The sequence below is a fragment of the Notamacropus eugenii genome, chromosome 1 (assembly GCF_028372415.1).
Source record: "Notamacropus eugenii isolate mMacEug1 chromosome 1, mMacEug1.pri_v2, whole genome shotgun sequence".
Classification (NCBI taxonomy): domain Eukaryota; kingdom Metazoa; phylum Chordata; class Mammalia; order Diprotodontia; family Macropodidae; genus Notamacropus; species Notamacropus eugenii.
In genome coordinates, this window is record NC_092872.1 from 515116506 (window position 1) to 515124426 (window position 7921).

The following is a 7921-nucleotide window of genomic DNA, read 5'->3' on the forward strand; positions in this document are numbered from 1 at the left end:
TGGGTGAGGGTAAGGAAAAGGGGGATGGGTAGACTCTTTTCTCTGTGCTACATTTGTTCCCAGCACAATTGTGAGTTCTTTGAGGTTGGGCTCTCAAGATCAATGCACTTTAGCCTGTCAATTAGCAAACAAGTCCAGGATCTCTCTTCTCCAAACTCTCACCAACTCTACCACTTGCACAGTTGTGGAATATTGACTAATCAATCTTCATCAGTATGGAGAGTCCCCATGAGCCTTTGAACCATGAGTTAATAAATGCATATAAAAAGATCACTAATAATACAAAGGAAGTTCTTTACCCAAGCTTATTCATCTACCTCAGATGATATTCTACCCCAGTTCGGATGCCACTTTCTTCATTAAGTTATTTCTGATTTCTTCATCTAGAGAAAGCTTGTTTCTACATCTTTTGTTCTTGTCTTTGACTTCTATGTTCTTATCATATACTGTTTGTATCATAGTTTATTCCTCGTCTAGCTGTAAGCTCCCTATGGCCAGAACTGTGTCACGTTTTCATCTTGGGATCTCCAAGGCCAGGCATGGGACCTTGATCATAGGAGGTTCTTGAAAAATATCTGCTGACTTTCATTGAAAGATAATCAGTGCTATAGGAATTCAGAGGAAGGATATGTACCTGTGAGCTGGGAGTGATCTTGGAAGGATTTCTGGAGGCAGTAGGACTTGAACTAGTCCTTGAAGGTTGGTGAGGGTTTAAATAAATGGTGGAAAGGATGACAAAGGTTCAGAAGAGAAAATCTAAGACATTTAGTCTCTTGCATCTCCTAATGTGCCTTACAGAGGTCTGGGGCACTGACAAATCACATCGGCTTACTAAGTCCTGTCTTGGGGAGTTTTAAATCTCTAGAGAAAGCCTTCTCTCTGTGAAATGCATTTTATTTTCTTGAGGTGGAGATCTCCAGCTACATATTGGAGATTTACCCCTCAATGAGCAATGATGAGGGGAAAGAAAGGCAAGTGTTTGCCTTTGCAACTTCTGGGGGGACACTTAAGTTAAGATAGAAGGACCTTATGCTTATGATTGAGAAAAAATTTTTTTATTCACTTATTATTTGCCAAGTACTTGGGAGTACAAATATGAAAACCCAAAAGAGTTCTTGACCTTCAAGAACTTATACTATATTGGATAGGGGGCAGGGAGAGAAAATACATAAGGAGTAGTGGTGGCCAGAGAAGGGCACTTAGACTTGGAAAGTTACGGGGTGACTTGGGATGGTGAGTGGGGCCACATTGAAGATTTATATACTCCATCCAGGAACAATGGCAAAGTTGATTTGATCATGATTCATGGTTCCACAACTGGATGGGGGAAAGGCAGGGATAAGGAAGGGTATCCAAGAGGGAAAGCAGTTGACAAGGCTGTGGAAATGCCTGGAGAATCCAAGTGAAGTGATGTATGGCTGGGTCTTTTTCTAAAGGAGCAGCCTAGGGAAGACAGTACTGTCAGGAGAGTAAGGTCATAGGGGTGGAAGTTTCTCCAGTGTGGGAAGGGGGTTGGCAAGGCTATAGAGGAGATGGCCAGAGAGTCAGAGTGAATGTAGCCAGGGATTGGAGGTGGATTTTGAGTAATTTTTCCCTTAGTTGTGTTTTTCAGTCAGCAGAGGAGCCCATGAGCATTTAAGCTTTGCCTCCAGTGAGGGTGGGTCTCCAGCACAAGATGATGGTTTCCACAAAGTGTTCCAGATGTTTGCTTTGTTTTTCTTAAAAAGTTAGTAACAACAACAAAGCCTCAGAAAGGGAGTGAGTTCCCAGGGAGCACAGACCAGAGCAGGACCAAAACTTTGATAGAAAATTGAGCTTTTTAGGTAGTAGGCAACTATTTCTTCTTTTCTAAAGTCAATTCACAATCTGCTCTTTGATAGATCTCTCCTCCTTCTTATCCCAATAGCTCTTTAAATGCCAGAAGGGAAGATTCCTCAGTATTCTACTTTACCATTTGGAGAGGACAAAAGTAGTTTCTTCCCCAATACAGTGAGTCCAACTTTTCTCTCTCTAAAGCTTGGGGTGATCAGGCCAACTTTCTCCAGTAGAAACAACAGATACCATTAGGTATGTGGACTGCATTCTTCCACATTCTCCTGCCACTCCAGAAAGGAATAGAAATGCAAATGGAAGTTGGAACAGGATTCTTGGGGGCCAGGAGGGAAGAAATCCAAGTAAATAAAATTCCTTATCCACTCCACCCTTTTCACCCTCACTGAGCGTGTGTAAAGATTTTAGTGTCAGAGGGTTATCTCAGAGATCCGTGGCCTCAGAAATCATCTACTCAGAAATCATCCTTCCCCCATTTTTCAGATGAGAAAATTGAGACCCAGGGCAATTATTTTGCTCCCGATGCCACATAGTGACAGAATCAAGCTAGTAAGACTCCAATATGCATTTTTGACTATGTCTGAAAAACAACCTTTTCTCATTCTCTGTCAATCACCTCTTCTTTCTCTCACTTCCCCTCCCCCATCCTATACAGAATTATGGATTAGCTTTTTCCTACTCCCTCTTCTAGGTACCTATCCCAGGCTTCCTGTTATCCCCAGGTTCTCCACTTGTCTTCCCTCTTCTTATTATGCAATTTCTTCACCCTCTACCTATGGGAAACTTCCTGATCTTCTGCTTCGATCTCTAGGGGCTCAAAGTGTCAATAGCCTTTTCTGATAGACTGATCTGTGATGAATTAACATGTAGTCTGGTGCAGTGGGAAATTAAATTCAACAAGCATCCCTTAAGCATCTGCTCTGTGCCAAGCATGAAAACACAGAAAGCAAAATGAAATAGTCCTTGTCCTCAAAGTGCTTGAATTCTACTGTGGCTATAATATGTATCAGAACAATAAATATAAAATATGCAATTCTAAGGAGAATGGGGATGGGCAGCCAGGTAGAACAGTGGATAGAGCGCCATGCCCTGGAATCAGGAAGACGAGTTCAAATTCAGCCTCAGACACATACTACCAGTGTGACCCTGGGCAAGTCCCTTAACCCTGTTTGCCTCAGTTTCCTCATCTGTAAAATAAACTGGAGAAAGAAATGGCAAACCACTTCATTGTCTTTGCCAAGAAAAGACCAAATGGGGTCCTGAAGAGTTTGAAATGACTAAAACAGCTAAACACCACCACCAAGGAGGAGGCTGGAGAGAATACTAACAACTTAGGGATTTAGGAATGGCTCCATATAGGAGGGAACAAGGAATTGCAAGAGGTGGAGGCGAGTAGGCAGAGCATTCCAAGCGCAAGAGAAAGTTGATGAAAAAGCACGGATTACAAAATGGAGTGTCCCATGTGGCAAACAATAAGCAAGTCAGAGTATGTGAGGGGCAGTTGTGTCTTAAGTCTGGGAAGGAAGGCTGCAATCAGACTGTGAAGGGGCTTTAAATGCCACAAAGTAAAGGACGTATTTTATTCTTGAATCAATAGGGAATCATTGTGGATTTGTGAGCAGGAGAGTGACGGGGTCAGACCTGTTACTGGAAGATTTTTTTTTTTTTTTGCATTTGTATGAAGGATGGTTTGAAGAGGGGAGAGGCTAGAAGCAGGAAATCTAAAGTGGCTGTGCTGAGTGGAGAGAAGAGCTTGGGTGTGAGAGTAAAGAGAGAAGAGAGAAGGTCCTGGCAGGGCCTTGGGAGATGCTCACATGTAAGGGGAAGGAGACTGATGATAGTAACAGTAAGAGCTAACATTCATATAGCACATGTTATGTTCCAGGCACTGTGCTAAGAAGCACTTTACAATTATTATCTCGTTTTATGCACCTGCAAATGAGACAAGAAGGAACCAGACAGTTAAAAGAGCCAGGAGAGAAAAATAGCAGCATTAAATAAAGTAAGGCGGGAGAGAGGAAGAGAAATGGTCAACAAGGTGAAAGCAAAAACAAAACCCAAAAAACTGCAGAGCTCAAGGTGGATAAAGACTGGGGAAAGGTCACCAGCTTTTGGTGATTACCAGATCCCTGGTAACTAAATGGGCAGCGTGGATATGAAGGCCCTCTCTGATTCAGGGGAAGGGGTCTCAGGGACTCCAATAGCTATAAGGAGCAACTCATTTCAGAGAACAAATAAATGGCTTCCCCTGGGTGGGGTGTGTCTGCAGTGCAGTGAGAAGAGCATTTCTTAACTTGGAGTTGGGAGTTGAGGATTCTGGTCCATTTTCTTGTTGGCCCATTGTCTGACTATCTCCTTTCTGGGTCTCAGGGGACTTATTTCTGATGGGAAGGACTTGGACTAGATGAAGGCAGGTACCCTTCTTATGTCTTAGATCCAGAGGACCTGAAGGCCATATAAATTACTGAGGCTTGCTTTAGGAACTCAGACCTAGGACATGGCCTTGAATGGAATGCTTTAATACGATGATACACTCTCCTGTCCTTATGTTTCATGGCTCCCATAAGCATGTAATTAGTTGTACCCTGAAGCTTTTGGCTACTATCACAAAATAGAATCAGGTTAATTAAGGTCAGGAAGGCCAGAGAGGAGGATTACCTGTTGCCTGATCTTACAGAAAAGAACCTTAGATTTGGGGTCAGAAGAACTGAGCTTAAGTCTTTCCTGTGTTGCCTATTAGCTGTGTATGACCATGGGCAAAAACATACTACTCTAGGACTCTAAGTCTCAGTTTTCTTATCTGTAAAAAGGGGATAATACTTATATAAGAGGGGATGCCCCAGTGATGCTTCAGTCAAACCTGAAGGCTTGTAGAGGCTAAAAGACAGAGACATTGAAATGTAAAGGGAAAGCCTTCAGAAATAAAGAAAGATTTTTCAACCTCAAAAGAGTTCGAGGTTCAAATATCTCAATGGCTTATGAAGAGACCAGACATATGAACTTACCTGCAGGGCAGAGACTACAGACATTCCTTTGTCACTAGCTACTCATATACCTAAGATTCTCAAAGAAGTATAGGATGCGGATTGAAACTGATCACCAAAAGTCTATATGAAGTAGGTTATTGAAGGAAGGAGTTTTGATCCAGGAAAGATTGTAGAATGTGAAAGGCAAGACTTCTCCCATCTTCTTTCTATAGGACACAAAATATCTCAGAACTAAGTCTCTGAGGGTCTTAAAGAGAGTAGTTTTCTGTTGATCCTAAGATAAGGGTTGTTACCTTAGTTGAAAGAGCAACAGTACTTCTAGATGAAAAGAACCTGCTAAAGTTCAGTACCACCAACCAAGCCGGTGGCTGAAGGTGGAAGACTGCAGCTGTCCAGAATCCAGGGAATCCACTGAACCAAATGGTCCAGTAGAGTGACTGGTGTAGTAGAGAGTAAACTGCTGTTGTGTTGGAGTAAATGCTTTGTAATTGCTCTTCTTGCTGTGATATTTGAGTAAATGCCTTTGTTAAAGAAGCAAGTCACCTGTCTTATTAATGGGGATGTATATCAGTAGGGGCTCATGAGCTAATGATAGAAGAATAGCCATCCACAAAGTTAACCAGAAAGCAGTAGCAATCACCTCTCTGGGCACCCTACCTGATAGTACCAGTGAGAAGAGGGTGAGTAAACCCCAAGAGGGCATTATGCTTACACTACTTATTTCATTACTTATTTAAAAAATATTTTAAAAATTATTTTTATTCTTAGCACTTTAAAAAAAAAAATTGAGTTCCAAATTCTCTCCTTCCTTCCAGTCCCTCCTCCATCCATTTAGAAGGCAAGCAGTATGATATCAATTATACATGTGGAGTCATGCAAAACATTTCCATATTATCCACATTGCAAAAAAACACCCCCAAAAAAACAAAAAAATAAAGTGGAAAAATATGCATTACTCTGCACTCAGAGTTCATCATTTCTGTCTCTGGAGATGGATAGCATTTTTTATCGTGGGTCCTTCTTAGATCATTATACTGAGGAGAGTAGTTAAAGTTTTCATAGTTGATGAACATTACAATCTCTTGGTTACTTTGTACAATGCTCTTTCCATTTTGCTCATTTTCACTTTGCATCTCTATTCCATCATAATAATATTCCACAATTTGTTCAGCCATTGTCCAAATGATGGACCTCCCCCAAGTTTCTAATCCTTTGCTACTGCAGAAAGAGCTGCAATAAATATTTTGGTACATACAGTTCCTCTTCCTTTTCTTTGATCTCCTTGTGATACTGATCTCGTAGTGGTATTATTGGGTCAAAGGGCATAGACAGTTTTATAACCCTTTGGGCATAGTTCTAAATTGTTCTCTAGAATGGTTGGACCAGTTCATAACTGCATTAATATTGCATCAGTGTCCCTGTTTTTCTACATTGTCTCAAACATTTGTCATTTTTCTTTTCTGTCACGTTAGCCAATATGATAGGTATGAGGTTGTTTTAATTTACATTTCTCTAGTCAATAGTGACTTACAGCAGTTTTTCATGTGACTCTTGATACCTTTCATTTCTTCTTTTGTAAACTGCCTACTCATATCTTTTGACCAGTTATCAAATGAAGAACGAGTTTTATTTTTTATAAATTTGGTTCAATTTTCTATATATTTGAGAAATGAGACCTTTATCAGAAAAACTTTCTGTAAAGAATGTTCTGCCATTTTCCTGCTTTCCTGCTAATTTTGGCTCTGTTGGTTTTCTAATTTTATATAAAATCAAAAGTATCCATTTTATTCCCTGTCGTCTTTTCCATCTTTTCTTGGGTCATAGACTCTTCTCTTATCCATAGATCTGACAGGCAAATTTTTTCATGCTCCTCTAACTTAGTAAAGATAACATCCTTTATGCCTAAATCTTACCCATTTTGTGAGATGCTAGTCTCTGCCAGATTGCTTGCCAGTTTTCCCAGCAAATTTTGTATCAAATGGTAAGTTCTTACCTCCAAAGCTTGGAGCTTTAGGTTTATCAAACATTAGGTTACTATGGTCATTTACTAAGGAAAATAATTTATAATTGTCAAATGCAATATAAATGTGAGCTATGATTGTTATTTATTATATTGGATTAATACTTTTATATTGCAAGTGCTTATAACAACTCTGTGAAGTGAACAGGGAAGTGAATTCATAATCAGCAGACGGCTTTGAATCCTGGTTCTCTCACTTACTACCACCAAGGTGGCCTAGAATAAATTGATTAACCTTTCTAGGCTTTAATTTCCTTATCTGTAGAATAAAATAGCTGGGCCAGAGGATGTTTAAGGTAGCTTCAAGTTCTAAGTCCTATAATTAGCTCTATTAAGAGTTGAGGAAACAGACAGAGAAGTTTAGTGATTTCCTGGCTCCACTACTTATTAGCTCTGTGACCCTGGACATATCTCTTGGTGTCTCTGAGCCTCTATTTCATCATCTGTAAAATGACACTTATTTTTGCATCCCCAGTGATTCACTTTGTAGGTACCCAATATGTGTTTATTGATTTAGATAAAATTGATAGAATTATTAAGGAGCAAACCTGAGGCCATCCAGAGACCTATTGGCAGAGCTAAGAGAACAACCCAGATTACTTGACTTGGTATTCTCTAATTTTTAAGGAGTCTGTTCCCCAGCTTCCTACTGTTTTGCCAGGAGGGTAGAGAAGGGCATCTGGGCCACATCCCAGAGCCTCCATATGGAGATCAGACTTCATTCAAGCAGCCTTCCAAACTTTTCCTCCTCTTTTTCTAAATAGTATTTTATTTTTCCCCAATTACATGTCAAGACAATTTTTGGCATTCATTTTTACAAGATTTTGAGTTCCAAATTTTTCTCCCTCCCTCCACTTCCCTCTTCTGAAAATGGTAGGCAATTTGATACAGGTTATACATGTGCTATCATGTGAAACATATTTCCATATTAGTCACAGTTGTGAAAGAAGAAACAGATTAAAAGAAAAAAACATGAAAAAGAATAAAGTGAGTGGAAAAAAAATATGCTTCGAACTGCATTCGGAGTTCATCAGTCTTGGATCGTTGTATTGCTGAGAAGTGCTGAGTCATTCATAGTCGATCA